This window comes from Lichenostomus cassidix, chromosome 11 (assembly GCF_008360975.1).
Source record: "Lichenostomus cassidix isolate B80296 chromosome 11, HeHo_3.0, whole genome shotgun sequence".
NCBI classification, from domain to species: Eukaryota; Metazoa; Chordata; class Aves; order Passeriformes; family Meliphagidae; genus Lichenostomus; species Lichenostomus cassidix.
Genome location: NC_139492.1, coordinates 1,687,205 through 1,702,611, shown reverse-complemented (window position 1 = coordinate 1,702,611; position 15,407 = coordinate 1,687,205). Strand labels below are relative to the sequence as shown.

Here is a 15,407-nt window from a genome sequence, read left to right as displayed (position 1 = left end):
GGGATGGGTGTGGGATTGGGGATGGATGTGGGATGTGGGATGGATGTGGGATTGGGATTAGATATGGGATTGAAAATGGATGTGGGATTGGGGATGGATGTGGGATTGGGGATGGGTGTGGGATTGGGGATGGATATGGGATTGGGGATGGGTGTGGGATTGGGGATGGATGTGGGATTGGTGGTTAAATTGCACAGCCAAGGTGTGGAGATGAATTTGCATTTGCCATGGAAATGAGGAATTTGGTGTGTTTGTGTGATGAGGAGTTTCTTTCCCTCTTTTTCACCTGCCCTGCTGTGGTGCTAATTTAGTGCTGCTCTCCTTTTCCCAAAATTTCCTTCCCACCTCTCCTTTCAGATTCATTCTCTTCCACATACTCTGTGTTGTCCCCAAGGGCCTCAGTGCTGCAGCCCTGGTTTTAAAGGATTTGGGTGGAAATCAGCATCAGCTCACATTTTTCATCCAAAAACGGGTTTTGTGCCCAGTGGTGTCGCTGTGGGACCTGGAGGTGCCAGGCAGAAATTCCTGATTTGGGAATTAGGCTGAGGCAGGTCCTCTAGCCCAGCCTGCTGCCCAGGCTTGTCCTGCTGGATGCACTCAGGGTTTATCCAGCAGCATTCCTGGGATGCCATGCAGGGAGGGATGTGAGGAAGGGCAGAGCCTCTGTGTTTGCCCAGGTTGTGTCAATGGGAGCAACACAACAAACTCCTTTAGAAAGCAGGATGGTGGAGCAGTAAAACATCTGGAGCTCCTTCCAGATGTGCGAGGAGGAGAGGCCTGCAAGTGCCTTGAAATACCATTTAAATACTATTTAAACACCATTTAAATTCCACTTAAATTCCATTTATTCGCCAGAGCTGGGATTCACCCCAAAAGACCCTTTAACACTTTCACCCAGATGTGTTTGGGTGCTGATGGGTCTCCACTCATTTGCTTTAAAACCCAAACCTCACTCACAGCTGCTCGACAAATCAAGAGGGACATTTTGTAGCAAGAATAATAATGTCGGATGAAGGAATCCCTGGTGGATTTTCCCAACTTTTGCTGCTTAATGAACCAACTCATTGAGCCTGTGGGGCTGAAATAATCCTTCCAAGGACCTTGGAGCTGTCCCATTAAGTCAGGGGAAAGGTTTTACAGCCCAACTTTTGTTAATGAACCCAAACTTTGTTGTCAGAGGAAGAATTGGGGCTTTCTCTGACCCGACTGGAGGTGCAGGTGAAGAAATTTAATTTCTTGCCCTGCATTCGCAGCTGACACCTCATCATCAGCAAAGGTTGTAATGTTTCTTTCTCTTCTTTCCTTATGAACTGAGGGACAATGGAGAGGTTTGTAGGAGGAAAATCCCCCGAGCCCCGTTTAATGCAAAGACAACTCCTCCTTCAGCTCAGGAAATCCCTCAGCTGCTGATTTTGTTAGGCTGGGGGGGAAAAAATCACAGTGTGTTTATTGTATTCTTAAATCCTTCCTTAAAATCTGCCCTTGGCCGTTTCCAGGGACGAAACACTGAGCTGGATAGAGCCTGGAAAGTCATTATCACACTGGGTGTCATCAGGGTGTTGCTGTGTGTAATTAATGCTGTGGAGGTGTTGAGGGATGGCTGCACAGAGGGGCTTTTGTTGTCATCATCCTCACCCTGCTTGCCTTCCCACCTTTCCTCAGCTCTTCCCCGGCTTTTCCTCTGGCTGTGGTTCCACCAGCCTTTCTCAAGAGGTCAGTCTTGGCTGGTTTTTGTGGCTTTGATCTCCCACCCTCTGCTCCTGAGGGTGCTGCAGCCTCCAGGGTGGGATTTGTTTCCCCTGGGTCAGCTCTGCCGTGGAGCACAGAAAATCTTTCCCACATTTTCAGGGGAAGGCTTTGCTGTCTCTGTGACTTTTCATGTTGCTGATCCTCTCTCAAATCCAAGGAAAGGGAATTCGGTGAATAACTTTGTGTGAAGGAATGGATTTGTGTCAGGAATGAGATCTGAATGGGGGCAAAGCACCGATGGGATTTGGGTTCCCTGCAAATTTAAAAGCTCTGGATCCCCTTAAACCCTTGGAATACTTGCAGATTTACTTCACTCCTCACCAGGGCTCCCCTCTCCAAGCACAAATTGGGATCTGGGTTGAAAATTCTTCCCTTGCTGTGGAAGCCAAAGACAAAACCCCCCTTAGGTAGGACCAGCATTCCCAACCCTGCCAAAGCCCTGTTTGACCTCCTCCTGCCTTGGAGCAGCCAGGGAACGAGGAAAGCTGCTCCACAGTGACCCAGACGAGCTGAGGGTGAATCCTGGTGGGAGAGAACCCCTCGGGAGGAGAGAACATCCTCCTCATTCCCATCAAAGCCATTTGGCTCCCAGTTGCCAAAGCCGCGCCAAGCCCCAGTGACCTTTCAGCCTCCTCGCTGTGCTCCGAGGATTTACAGTGGAAAAAAGCTCCTTCTTGGGAGGGAATCTTGCCCCTTCCTCCCCGGAGAGCCTCCGGCGGCCGTGACTCATCCCTCCAGCATTCCAGCTTCCCGGAACCATTCCGCAGTGGCTGCAGGGCTGGGGAGAATCCGTGCGCTCGCCTCGGAGCTGGGCTGATGTCACCTCCTGCTCTGGCTTCCCTCAGCTTCCCAGGCTGCCCCGAGTTCAAAGCTTTGAGCTCAGCTCTCCGTCACCAGGCCTGGCTCGAGCCCCGACTGGCTTCTGCTGGAATGCTGACCTTTTCAGAAGGCTTTGGAATGACTGAGGTCCCAAACTCCCGGAGGAGATGGAGGTGAAGCTCGCTGGAAGTGATCCAGGAGATCCAAGTCACTGTCTGCTCCTCAGTAAAAGAGGAAAATGAGCTGGGAGATGTGTCCAAGCCCTGGAGTGGAATGTGGGACAGATTTCCAGCACCTCCATCAGGTGCTGATTTTACTGGGATTGCCCAGTGGCTGAGGCAGGCTGGATGGATCTCTTGGGGATCACTGCACTGGGAGCCAGGGAGGTGTTGATCACCTCTGGCTGCTCCATCCCAGCAGGATTTTTGGAACCTCTGGGGTGGAAAGCTGTACCAGCAGAGCACGTGGGAGCAGAGCTGGGCTCTTCCTTCCCACCAGATCTCTCCCTGATTTCTGCTGTTCCTGCCCAGCCCTGAGGAAATCCATGGAGTTCTCTGGGCCGTGCTGTTAATGAGGCCACCGTGTTGATGAAACCTCAGCCTGGAACGTTATCCCAGACAAATCCCTTCTCCCTCTGCCCTGACTGAGTGGACAGGCCAGGGAAAGTCCTCCAGAGTCGATTTTTGGGATTAAAATAGAGGTGGAGCAAGGCTGGCGCCAGAGATTGCGCAACTCTCCCCAATTCAAACCAGCTCCAGGCAGCAGTGGATGCTTGATGAGGGTTCATTAGGGATAATGAGTAATTAGGTGTGAAATTTTCAGGAATGGCGACTCCAGGGATGCAGAGGAGTGTGGGAATGAATGGAGGAGTGGAGAGGAATCCCATTTAGCAGCAGTTCAGTCTGCAGGCTGGGCTTAGGGAAAACAGGTGATTTGGGAAGTGGTTGGATTTCCTTCCCTTCCCCTCCAGCTTTTCCCTGGTGATGCTGATCTGCCAGCTCAGCTCCGAGGAGAAGTGACACATCTGGCACTTCCAGGCAGGAACTCCAGCCCAGATCCCTGGGCTTTGCTAACAACTCAGTATTGTGTCACATTCCGGCCACCCGTGAACCTCGGAGAAACCCGAAATGCCAGGAAACCTCCCTGTCCAGCCAGTCCAGAGGGATTGGGAAGCTGGACCTTGTGGTGGTCCCCAGCACTTCCAGCTGTCAGGCTGGTGGTGGAGCCTCCCTCCCTGGAGATATTCCAGAACTGGACACAGCCCAGGGCTCTGGGATGAGCTGGATGGAGCAGGGAGGTTGGGCCAGATGACCCAGTGGGATCCTTTCCAAACTGACCCATCCTGGGGTTCTGGGACATAGGTTATGATGTTGAAGGTGTTTTTTGGAAAGGATGGAGGCAGGCTGGTCCAGGATCATTTTCCATGGCTTTGGCTGCTCTCAGGGCTGTGAGGAGGGTGTGACCTGTGTTGGCATCTCTGCAGATGCCTGGGAATTATCCCAAGAATTCCCTCTACTCCAGACATGATAAGAGATTTCAGACTGCTGCTTCCTAAATCAGCATCCAGGCAGGGATGCTGCTGCTCCATGGGGCTTCTTCCATGGCTTCTGTCAGCCACAAGTTGAAGGAAGAACCAAAAATTTCTCCTCATTGAAAACATCCCCAATCTCCAAACTATTTTTCCTGCCTGCACTCATCAGGAAACTGCTGGAATCCAAGAGGTTTTAGAGTTTGTTGTTGTTTTTCCATTTTGGGGCTTTTTTTCCTAAAACTGATGAAGTCCCTAAAGCTGGTGCATCAGGAATTGCTGAGGGAGGGAATTGCTCAGTGCAGCTCCTCGGAGGGACTCTTGTTGTACGTGGAAAATGTGTTGATCTGGGCAGGTGCCAAACCAGGAAATTCCAAAAAGCTGGAGATGGCCCTGTTACAAAGAGTTTAACCAACCTCAGATGTCCCTTCACTATCGAAAAAGGGAAAGGAACAGGGAGAACACGGGTCTTGGAAATAATGAGATAATTAACAAATATACAGAAATCAAACCATTTGGCTGCCTCTGGGAAGCACTGAGTCCAATGGTTCCAGCTGAAGTCTCCCAGTTTCCCCCATTTGCCCTGGAATGGGAGTTCTTCCAGCAGCCTGTCAAGATCCAAGGTTGGATTTTGCATCTCGTGTGTGTCACGTGAGGATTGGGAAAAGTCTTTCACCACTTTCTGTGGTGGTGGGAAGGACTGGAGATGTCAGGGATGAAAGACTGGAGATGTCAGGGATGAAGGATGTCCCCTGTCCCATAGATTGGCGCCAGGATCTTGGGATGGGATTATCTGGGGTCTGGAGGAGATTCCTACAGATTCCTACAGCCTTCAGGGAGCTCCACCCTTGGAGCATCCATCAGTCTTGGAGCACGGATTGGGAGCACTGGGCTGTGCACTTGAAAATCTTCCACCCTTTCCTCGTGGACCTCAAGCATTTTGGGGAGTCTGAAGCCATTTTTAGCTGCCAGGGGGAAGCGAGGGAGGGAGAAATTCCACGACGTTGGAGTCGCATCCCCGACACAATGGGAACTTTTCTTAGCAATTTTCCATTGTGCTGCAAATGGCAAAGGTCATGGCTATATTTGCACGTCTCAGACTGTCCTGGAGAATTAACTTTCCCTGGGTTTGGGTAATAATTTTCCCATCACATTAATTTTGGCGTCGGGAGGGGAGATCTTTGTTCTCACTTGGTAGTTCAACCTCAAAAAAAAAAAAAATAAATAAAAGCAGGTTTGGGAAGGTTGATCTGTGTGGGATAAAGAGGAGGTGGCAGGTGGGCAAGGATTTGCTCTGAGGTTGATTGCACTTCCCAGCCCAATGGAACCACATGAATTCCTGGCTGGAGTGACAGCAAGGATGTTTTTTGCTCTGGGATAAGTCAGGATTGGACCTGATTAAGGCTTGGCTCTGCAGAGGATGTGCAGCCTTGACAGCCTGAAAGCAATTAGCCCAAGAAAACAAAGCAGAACCAACTGGGAATCACTGCAGTTTCCAGGACATTGGATCAAGCTCTTCTTGACTCCAGGCCATGGCCCTGTTGGTTTTTTTTCCCCAGATTTGAGGTTTTGCCCAATGCTTTCTGCGGGAGGAGTTGTGTGGTCTGGATGGAGCTGCCATGGGACCCTCGTGGGACCTGAGCAGCCCCCAAGCACTGAGGGCAGGGTGGGAGCTCAGAGGGTTCTGTCTCTCCTTGTCTTCACTGGAAGTGGGATTGGGATGGTGTTCAGGCTCTAGGATGAGCTTCTTGGGCTTGTAAACCAAACAAGAGGAGTTTTAGATGGGATTTTGGGAAGGAATTCCTCCCTGTGAGGGTGGGCAGGCCCTGGCACAGGGTGCCCAGAGGAGCTGTGATGCCCCTGGATCCCTGGAAGTGTCCAAGGCCAGGCTGGACAGGGCTTGGAGCAACCTGGGACAGTGGAAGATGTCCATGTCCATTTCCAGGGTGGCACTGGATGGGTTTAAGGTCCTTCCAGCCCAAACCATTCCATGATCCCTTGATTCAGTACCAAGCAGGTGCTGTATGGATAAACCTCCCTGCCCTCTGCTCTGCTGGTCCCAAACCCCAGCTCTGGTGCACAACCCAAGGGAAAAAACACATTCCCAACATTTCCCATTTCCCAGGGAAAGTCGGAATGGCGTTGGGGCTGCAGAGCATCTGTTTGTCCATTCTGCTCCCAGCAAAGTCACTCCCGTTTGGTACATCTGGACAGCAAATGCTCCCTCCTGGGGGAACTCAGGCTTGACCTTTGCTCCTTTTGTCAAAGAACAAATCGAAGACAAACGTGGAACATTTGCTCTGGGAATCTCCTGTCAGCGCCGCGGAGAGGTCGGGAGCTGGCTTGGCTGCCCTGGGTTCTGACACGTGGACAGAAATGCACATCCTGGAGTTAATTCCTTGCGTTTGGCTGAGGCTGGGGAAGACAGAGCCTCTCTTTGAAGGAAGAGAATTGCTGATGTTGTATTTTTATATCCGTGATTTTTGGTGTTCACGGGAACAGCGTGTCCCACCACGTGCCAGGACAATGTGCTCCTTCCTGGCACTGTCACCAGCAGGATCTGCTGCAGCTCCTTGGCTTCGTGGCTGGAGTTGTTGGGGTCATGGAGGTGATCAAACAGCACAATTAATTGTGTTTATTAAATGATTGGGTGCTTTATCCTCCTCTTGCCTTGCACCCACAGGGCTGATGCTGAGCTCTGCACAGGCAAAGCCTGGATCCAGCAAAAGGCTGGATTTGTGGATCTGGATTGTGGATCTGGACCAGCCAGTTTCACTTTTTTGGCTTGATCCATGGTTTTTTCTCCATTTCCTGTTGGTTCTTCCAGACAGGCCTGGAGGGTCTTTCCTTTTGTGCCAGAAAATGGAGCTTTGACAGTCAACCAAAACAACTCCATCCCTCCATCCCGTGTCACTCCTGGCAAATTAATGAACATCTCTTCTTTTTCTGTTGTTATTTGTGACATAGCTTTGCTTTAGAACACAAAGCCTGGTCTGCATCCCACCACTCCAGCACTGTCCCAGATTTTGGCAGCAGGTCTGGTGACAGATGTCCCCAGCAGCTGGGGGACATCTCAGTGAGGCCAGCCTCGGTGGCAGATCCCTGGGATGCCCAATCCCTGCCTTGCTCCCTCCTTTCTCCTGTCATCAATGAAGCCATTGAGAGAATCCTCAACAAATAAACAACAAAAAAGCATTTTTGGACCAACAGTGGGATGGAAAATGACTCATAGGAAAGCAGGGATGAAGTCCACTGTAGGTTGAGGCATTCCATGTGTGGAGTTTCTGCTGGGGCTCCAGGAATGCTGTGGTTTGTCTCTCGGGATGATGGCATTGCGGGATGATGTCAGTGGGGAGTGTTTGGTCAGGGGGAGCCGATGGAGTCTGGTGGTTACTCACAAATATAGGTCTTCTTCAGCATTTGGAAAATCCGCGGCCAGCACTTTTCGGGAGGCTCCAGGCAATTACTGCCATCAGTGTTTCCAGCCTGGCCAAATGCCATGAAAACTGCTGGAGTCATGCTTTCTCTCCTCCTTTCCTTTCCTTCCCTTCATTTTTGTGGGATCTGCATTTTTCCTTGGGGCTGGGTGCAAACAAACTGGTCAGGATCCTTGTGCTGGTTTAGTCCTACCAAAGGATGGATCCAGTCCTGGAGGATCCAGTCCTGGGAGGAGCAGGATAAAGCACTGCAGGATATTTATGGGAATGAAGAGCAAAATCCCTAAGGGGTGGAGGAAAAGGGGGAGAAATATCTTACCCAGTTAAATTTGGGGATCCCCAGCAGAGGCAGTGGGTTGTGGTCACCAGAAAGGTTTTGGGAGGAGAAACCTTCATCTATCAACCCTGGATGCTCCACTGTGAAGGTTGATGGGAAAAGGGACATTTCTAGTGGCACTTATTCCAGAGACTCCTCTGCGGGGTTAAGGACATTCCTGATGCCCAGTTTGCCTTTTATCCTGTGATTCCTTTTTTTCAACACTGTTATCCCCAAACCCACTGCTGTATCCATTTTTGGTGGGATGTTCTCATTATTTATGTGAAGTCATCATTAGAAAGGGAGAAGAAAAAAGCCTTTAAAAAAAACCCTTTTGAAAGTTTGTTTGCCAAAACTTTATCCTGAAGTGCCCACAAGCCTGCCTGGAGCAGGGATTAATTAATGAGCAATTAATTAGCTTTTCTTTTCTTACCATGGCAGCCTCTACCTAATGCATAATTGACATTAACACCAAATTATTGCAAAATAGAAATATAAACTCATTGAGTGAGATGATAAATGTTATAAATACATTTTTGGAAAATCCTGGAGTGGTTTGGGTCAGAAGGGACCTTAAATCTCATCCCATTCCACCCCTGCCGTGGGAAGGAACACCTTCCACTCTCCCAGGGTGCCAAATTGTCCTTGTTAACACATAAAATGTGGAAATTGGAAGGAAAAGGAGGGAAAAGCCACCAGCTGGGCTCAATTCCAGAGGCTGCCAGTGCTGGGATGAGCTGCTGCATTCCCGGGATCAGCAGCACCCAGGTGGGGCAGGAATAACTGAGCCCAGGGACAGCATCAGCTGGGGAAAACCCTTCTGGCCACATCCCATCCCATTCCTTCCACCCAGCCGTTCTTCATGGGCTCGTTGACCTGGAATTAATCCCTTGGCAAAGCCAGGATTCCAGCCTGTCCGACTCCGAGCAGGGAGCGAGGAGCTCCAGGGCAAGGGGCAGACATGGGGGGGAAGCCAGCTTGCCATTCCCATGGATGTTTTTAGGGGATTAAGGAGGGAATGATCGCTCTCCAGGCCTGTCTGCAGGTTGAGGAATTACCTGCAGGGCCTGCTGGGATCCATTTTTGGGTGATTGGAGATTTTTTCCTATCTGCAGTGACAGGAGGTGAGTCCAGCGGGCTGGAAACAGCCAGGAGCTGTCAGAGGGAGGATGGAAAGCTGATCCATGGCTGGCTGCAGTGGGAGCTTGGAGCAGCTCTGTCCCTTGCCATGGGGACAGGGGACAGCCAGCCTGTGCCTCAGACTGGGCTCTGGCTGCTCCACCTCTTGGGTGTGGAGAGGAGCAGAGGAAGAGGAGGAGTTGGTGAAAATTCCTGCCGTTCCTGAGGCTTGGCGTTGCCTGATCTCCAGGAAATGCCAACATTTAGCACAGGGAAGTGGTGATGGAAAGGAGAACTTTGGATCTCCACCACTGGAGTCATCTCCAAGAGTCTGGAGGAACCACTTCTCCCAAGGGCCTGGCTGGGAACTGGAGAGATGGGAAATGTTTGGGGGAAAAAAATGGAATTTTTGGGGCTCTGAAGAGCCCTAATTCCATCCACAGCACCCCCAGCTGTGTAACTTGCTGGGAAAGCCTTCCCAGCCCCATTCCTGGAGGACAGGGATCAGTTCCACTGGCACAAGGGGTTTTTGCTCTGCCTTGCAGCTTTTTCTCCTCCCATTCCTCAGGTGCTTTGCCTCGTTGCTGTTCCATTGCTGATATCCCTGCATAAAGCCACAAGTGGGAAAACAGAGGAGCAGCAACACCAATCTTAATGTTTGCTAAAATAAAATGGCTTAATGGGGATTTTTAATTCATCCCAAAGGTGTCCAGCAGCAGATGAGGGGCTGGGACTGGAGCAGGAGCCTGGATTGACACCAAGGTCATCCCAAACAGATCTGCTTCCCACCAGAGTGTGGATCCTGCTGAGCACGGTAAGGAAACAGCTCCCTATTTTATCCTGGATTGGTCAATCAAACAACACAGTGGAGAATATTTCCCTTGTTTTGGACTTTGCTTGTGAGGTTTTGGTTGCCCTCAGGCCCCCCTGGCTGCTCCCTGATTCCCACATCCATAGGGATTGAGCTGTGCTTTCCTCGTGGATCGTTGGGTTGTGTGTTCTTAGGACATGATGTGTTTTATGGGGTGAGCCAAACTCATCCTGAGCCTTCCAGACAATTCCTCTGTGGGAACCTGTGAAATCCAGAGCTCTAATCCCATGTTTGGGAAGCAGGGAATGTCCTGGGTGGAATCCTGGCCATTGAGGCTGGATGTGGGACGTTGTATTTCCATGTTTTCCTGGATGTTCAAGGAGCAAGTGTGGGACACTCTCCTTGTTTTTGGGGTGGAAGGATGTGTTTGCAGCCCAAAATCTGATTTAGTATTTCCTTGTGCAGAATCTTTCCCAATCCAGCATCCCCAGGCTGCCTGGTTTCCCAATCCAGGATTTTATGGCAGTTCTTTCCTGCAGGAAAAAGAAACTGTGGGGGGAAAAAACCAAATAATTTTATAAGTTGAGCACCACAGAGCAGCCTCTGAGTTAGGGGTGATCCTCCAACGGCCTCAAGGTGTGCCAGGGGAGGTTTAGGTTGGATTTTAGGGAAAATTTCTGCACGGAAAGGGTTGTCCAACCAATCCCCATCCCTGAAGGGATTCCAAAGCCGTGGGGATGTAGCACTTGGGGACAGTGGTGGCCTTGGCCATGCTGAGGGAATGATGAGTTGGACTCAGAGGGCTTTTCCAGTTGAAATGACTCCACGATTTTAGGAAAATATGGGAGAGAGATGGCTGTTCCTGGAGACCCCTGTGCTGTGCAGAGGTTTTGGCCCTGGGCAGGCCTTGTGGGCAACCCTAAAAAAATCCCAAACCGAGCTATGTTTGGGAACACGCAAAAAAAACCCATCAAACAGAACCATTTCCCCATCCAGCTCCTGGGGAGTTGGAAACCTTGTGGAAAAAGATGTTGTGAGTTACTGGTGATGAATGAGCCTCTGGCAGCCCCATTAATCAAGGCTAATCATCGGGGCTGGTTGGGGAGCGGGAGTTTGTCCGCGCCGGGTTTGATTCCGGAACAATCACCTTTTTTGGGATCTGCTCTGCCCTTGGACACCAACCCAGTGCCTGATGTTTGCCTGACCGTCTGATGACTCGGGAAAGTCAGGAGGGCTTTTGCTGGCCTGGGGAGCTCCAGGGAATCCTTCCAAAAGCAGCTCCAGAGGAGGATTCACAGCCCCCGTGGTTCCTGGGGGGATTTTTCCTGGAATTTTTAGCTCTTGGCTTTGATTTCTTCGCTTCTGCTGAGTGTGTGCGTTGGCACCTGGGCATGGTGTAGAGGTGTGATTCCAAGAGGGTGATTTATTCCAAGGGGTTGTTCCGTGAAAATCCTCTCTCCAGAGGCTCCACAGCAATCCTGCATCATTCCTGCTCCTAAATCCCTGTAAAGGATCTTTGCTTGTTCAGGAAAATTCCTCTGCTGCTTTGCAATACAAGGAGGTGTGACAGAAAAGATCATTCCAAAGGTTTTATCCAGCTTTATTCCCATAAAATCACTGAAACTCCTCATCCAGGAGACTGGAGAGGGATTCCAGGTCAAAAGCACCTTGGGTGAATTTTGATTTTATGGTCCCACAATTTTCAGGGACAATTTCCATGCAGAGAACTCCCATCAAGCCCAGTGTGAGGATCCCTCCTAGAGACTTCCAGGATGTTGGATTCATGGAAAAGCTGAACTTTTCATGCCCTTTTTGTGCAGATTTCCTTACAAATCGAGTGGGAAACTCCTTAGTGAGCCCTGAGCCTGGGATCATCTGTTCCAAAACCAAATCTGGATAGGAAGGAGAACAGGAGGAGGATAAAAAGTTCTATCCCAGTTTGTACCTCAGGGTTGGGAAAGGTTGATGGGAACACCAGAGAATCACAATTTTAGGGAAGCAGCAGCCCATGGCCAGCGATGGTTGCACCAACCACAATCCACATGAACATTTTTCATGGCGGAATTGGGATTACGGTGCCGAAAAATGAGGAATCAGGGAAGCAAAATGCCCATAAAGTGCCGTGGAAATCCCCATTCCCTTCCCAGCCCTGCCTCCCTCCTTGTGAAAGAGCCTTTTTGGAGCTCGTGTGTCAGCACAGGCTCGGCTTTGGGTTTTTCCCTTTGTCTCAGTGCTCCAGGAACCTTTTTACCGTGCAATTCCCGAGGTTTATTTGCTCTCCCGAAGAGCTGATAGCTGAATATATCCCCAAAATCAACACTTTGGGTTTTGCTGTTTGTTTAATGACCTTCCCTCGCTTCGGAGTGATTAAGTCCGTCTGCGGCCGGCTGTTTTGCTTAGCGTTAAATTCCCGTTATTTTGGGAAGTTCGTTTCCACGCTGCCTTCTCCCGCTTGCCTTCCTGTAAGTGAGGAGGGAGGCTTTGGTTCCACAGCTCCCTCCCCTCCTCCCTGCTCCTGGAGAGCAATTTTCCCTTCCTGGCTTCCAAATTCTGCCTCTCAGAGCGTGAAAATCCACCCTGGAATGGTGGATTTCTCCAGGGAAGCCCAAAATCTTCCTGCTGCCGTGGGAATGATGCTCCAAACCTGCATCCCTTCATAGCACTGGGACATCCCAAAATCCAGTCCTTTGCAGAAAATCCGGGATGGTGGTGGGTTTGAGGTTTGAGGACCTCTGTCCATCTGTCCCAAAAAATGGTGGCTCCAGTGGTGGCATTTGGGATCTCTGGGTGGGATTTTCCTGATGAATCCAGGGAGGACCAAACCCTGCCACAGCAGCCCTGCTCCACCTGGAGGTAAAAGCAAATTCCAGCTGGGATTTGTATGGCAGCAGCCCATCCCAAAAAAGGGGAGAGATTTCCCTGGAATTGGGGTTCTGTTGAGGAGAAGAATCCACGGTGGGAAAAGCAAAGGGGTTGGGAAGTGTGAGGAGATGTTCTGCTGCAGCTCTCCAGCCTCCATCCCAACCTTCTGCCAGGACACTGAGGAGCTTTTTGGGTCCAGCTGGGAGGACTGGAATTAGGGATCTCCCCTGACTGGAATTAGGGATCTCCCCTGACTGGAATTACAGGATCTACCCTAATTGGAATTATGGGATCTCCCTTCCCAGGGCACAAATTCCATTTGGGTTTAGGGCTGAAGTTTTTGTGCTTCTGCAGATTTATTCTAAATATTTAGAGGATTTAGCCTAAATATTCCCGGCAATCCTCTCCTCGACTCCTGATATTCACCCTTCAACCTTCTAACCACTCATGGGGGATTTAGAGAATCCTAATTTTTCAGTTAGGAGCAATTCATGGGGATTAAGTTACCCAGATTAATTGGAATTACAATTCCAAGCACTCAGGATTTTGGGGGAAGCTGGGGCTGTGGTTTGAGGTGTTTTTTGGGATAACAACTCCCTGTTAGCTCCAAAACACAGCAGTGAATGAGCCAGGCGTTGGATCCACAAAATCATGGGATGGTTTGGGCTGGAATTTGGTTAAAACTGATCGATTCCAACTCCACCTTCCACCAAAAAAAAAAAAAAAAATATCCCTCTGCTGTCTTCAGAGATATTTTACACTTAAATATTGCTCCGAGGGAAATCAATCCCAAATTTATGCGGAAAATCACCAAAAATTGGAGTCATACATCCTGCAAGACTGCCAGGAAATTAGCACAAATGAATTACTCTAAACAAAATTACCCTGCCCAGAGCACGTGAGCTGCAGGGCAGGGTTTGGAAATCAGCAGAGAAGGCTTGGAGGCTTTTTTTTTTTCCCTTGGAAAGCTAATGGATCTCATAATTTTGCTCAGCCCTATTGGAAATAGGAAAGAACCTGCCTTGTCCAATTAGGAATTAAAAGGAGAGCAGAAACAGGGAGAAAGATTTCTCTTTATGTTTAAAAGAAATAGAAGGAAAAGTGAATTTGTTCTTGAGCTCCATGAAATCCTGCTGAACTGGGAATTCTCTCCAACACGGTGATAATTGGTGGTACCAAGAAAAATGCTGGGGTTTTGTTGCTAAAAATGAATTAAAAATGCAGCAGGATGAGGATGGAGGGAAGACCAGGAGGGATGTGTTGGTGATTGGGCAGCTCTTCCAGAATCCAAGCCCACATTCCCCAAAATCTGAGGAGAAGCCATGGAGCCTCGTTTGGGATTTTTAAGTATTCAGTGCTGCCTGAGGGAGCAGGAAATTCCTGCTGCTGTGGGGGAAGCAGAGAGTTCAGCAGGATAAACGGGGAGGATGAAAGAGGTTTGGAAAGTGCAGCTGATGGTGATGGGATGGAGCAGCTCTGGGTGGGGAGTCAGCATTCCGAGGGTTGTGGAGCAGGGATGTCCATGGCTCTGGGATTATCCCATGGGATGTCCATGGCTCTGGGATTATCCCATGGCTCAGGGATGTCCCATGGCTCAGGGATGTCCCATGGGAGATCTCATGGCTTTGGGATTATCCCATGGCTCAGGGATGTCCCATGGCTCTGGGATACCCCATGGCTCTGGGATTATCCCATGGCTTTGGGATAACCCATGGCTCAGGGATTGTCCATGGCTCAGGGATACTCCATAACTCAGGGATTATCCCATGGCTCAGGGATATCCATGGCTCAGCGATATCCCATGGGATATCTCATGGCTCAGGGATGTACATGGCTCTGGGATTATCCCATGGCTCAGGGATTATCCCATGGATCAGGGATACCCCATGGCTCAGGGATTATCCTATAGCTCAGGGATATCCTTGGCTCAGGGATATCTCATGGCTCAGGGATGTCCCATGGCTCTGGGATTATCCCATGGCTCTGGAATATCCCATAGCTCTGGGCAGACTGGTCCAGCTGGTGGTGTTGGAGGTGCCAGTGGCACATCCAGGCAGCTCCAAACCCCAGCCCAGCTCTTTTCCCAAAACATCCTTTGGATTACCATAAAAACCACAGATCTGGCTCCGGACATGCTCAGCCTTTGGGGTTGCTTAGCTGAGTTTTCCAGCTAAGCTCCAGTTCCTCCTGCTGGAATGTTCCTGTGCTGCCCAATTGTCCTGCTGGCTGGGAGGAGCTGCCCGAGGGGAGGGAAGGAAAGGTCAAACTCCTCGGGCACCAGGTGTGAGCAGGGATGCATGGAAAACAGATCCCTGTTCTCATGGCAGCACAGCACAGCCCTGGAATAGCAATCCTAGGATAGAAATCCTGGATTTTTTTTTTTTTAACCCCTTTTCCATGGGTTTCCATTTTTTTTTAACCCCTTTTCAGCTCTTCCAGCTGCTCGGATTCTGCCCTGCAGTGCAGGGGAGTGTTTTGGGGAGAAATTGCTTGCTTCACACTTTTTCATACAAGGGTTTGGAGTGACAGGATGAGAGGGAATGGCCTCAGCTTTTTGAAGCAAGGCTGGTATTATTCCACATCAGAGGTGGATTTGGGAAATACACCACACCTTGCAGATTTTCTTCCAGCTGGGAATTCTCCCATTAAGATGGAAAAAAGTCAGATTTCCCCCAAAGAGAGCAAAACTCATGGATATCCCGGGGTGATGCTCCATGCTGGTCCTGCTGTGTCTCCATCCCACTGGAACCTGCAGGGTTACAAACC

General features: G+C 50.0%; 1 protein-coding gene across 2 annotated transcripts in view; it reads left to right on the top strand.

Moving 5' to 3' along the window:
• The window catches only part of ZNF469 (zinc finger protein 469), a 164,391-nt gene that overhangs the window by 80,184 nt on the left and 68,800 nt on the right, over positions 1-15,407 (top strand). For both annotated transcript variants that reach the window (XM_085071381.1, XM_085071382.1), the window contains one exon: positions 9,674-9,782. The gene's annotated coding sequence lies outside the window, so the exon portion shown is untranslated. The remainder of the gene's footprint in view (positions 1-9,673; positions 9,783-15,407) is intronic.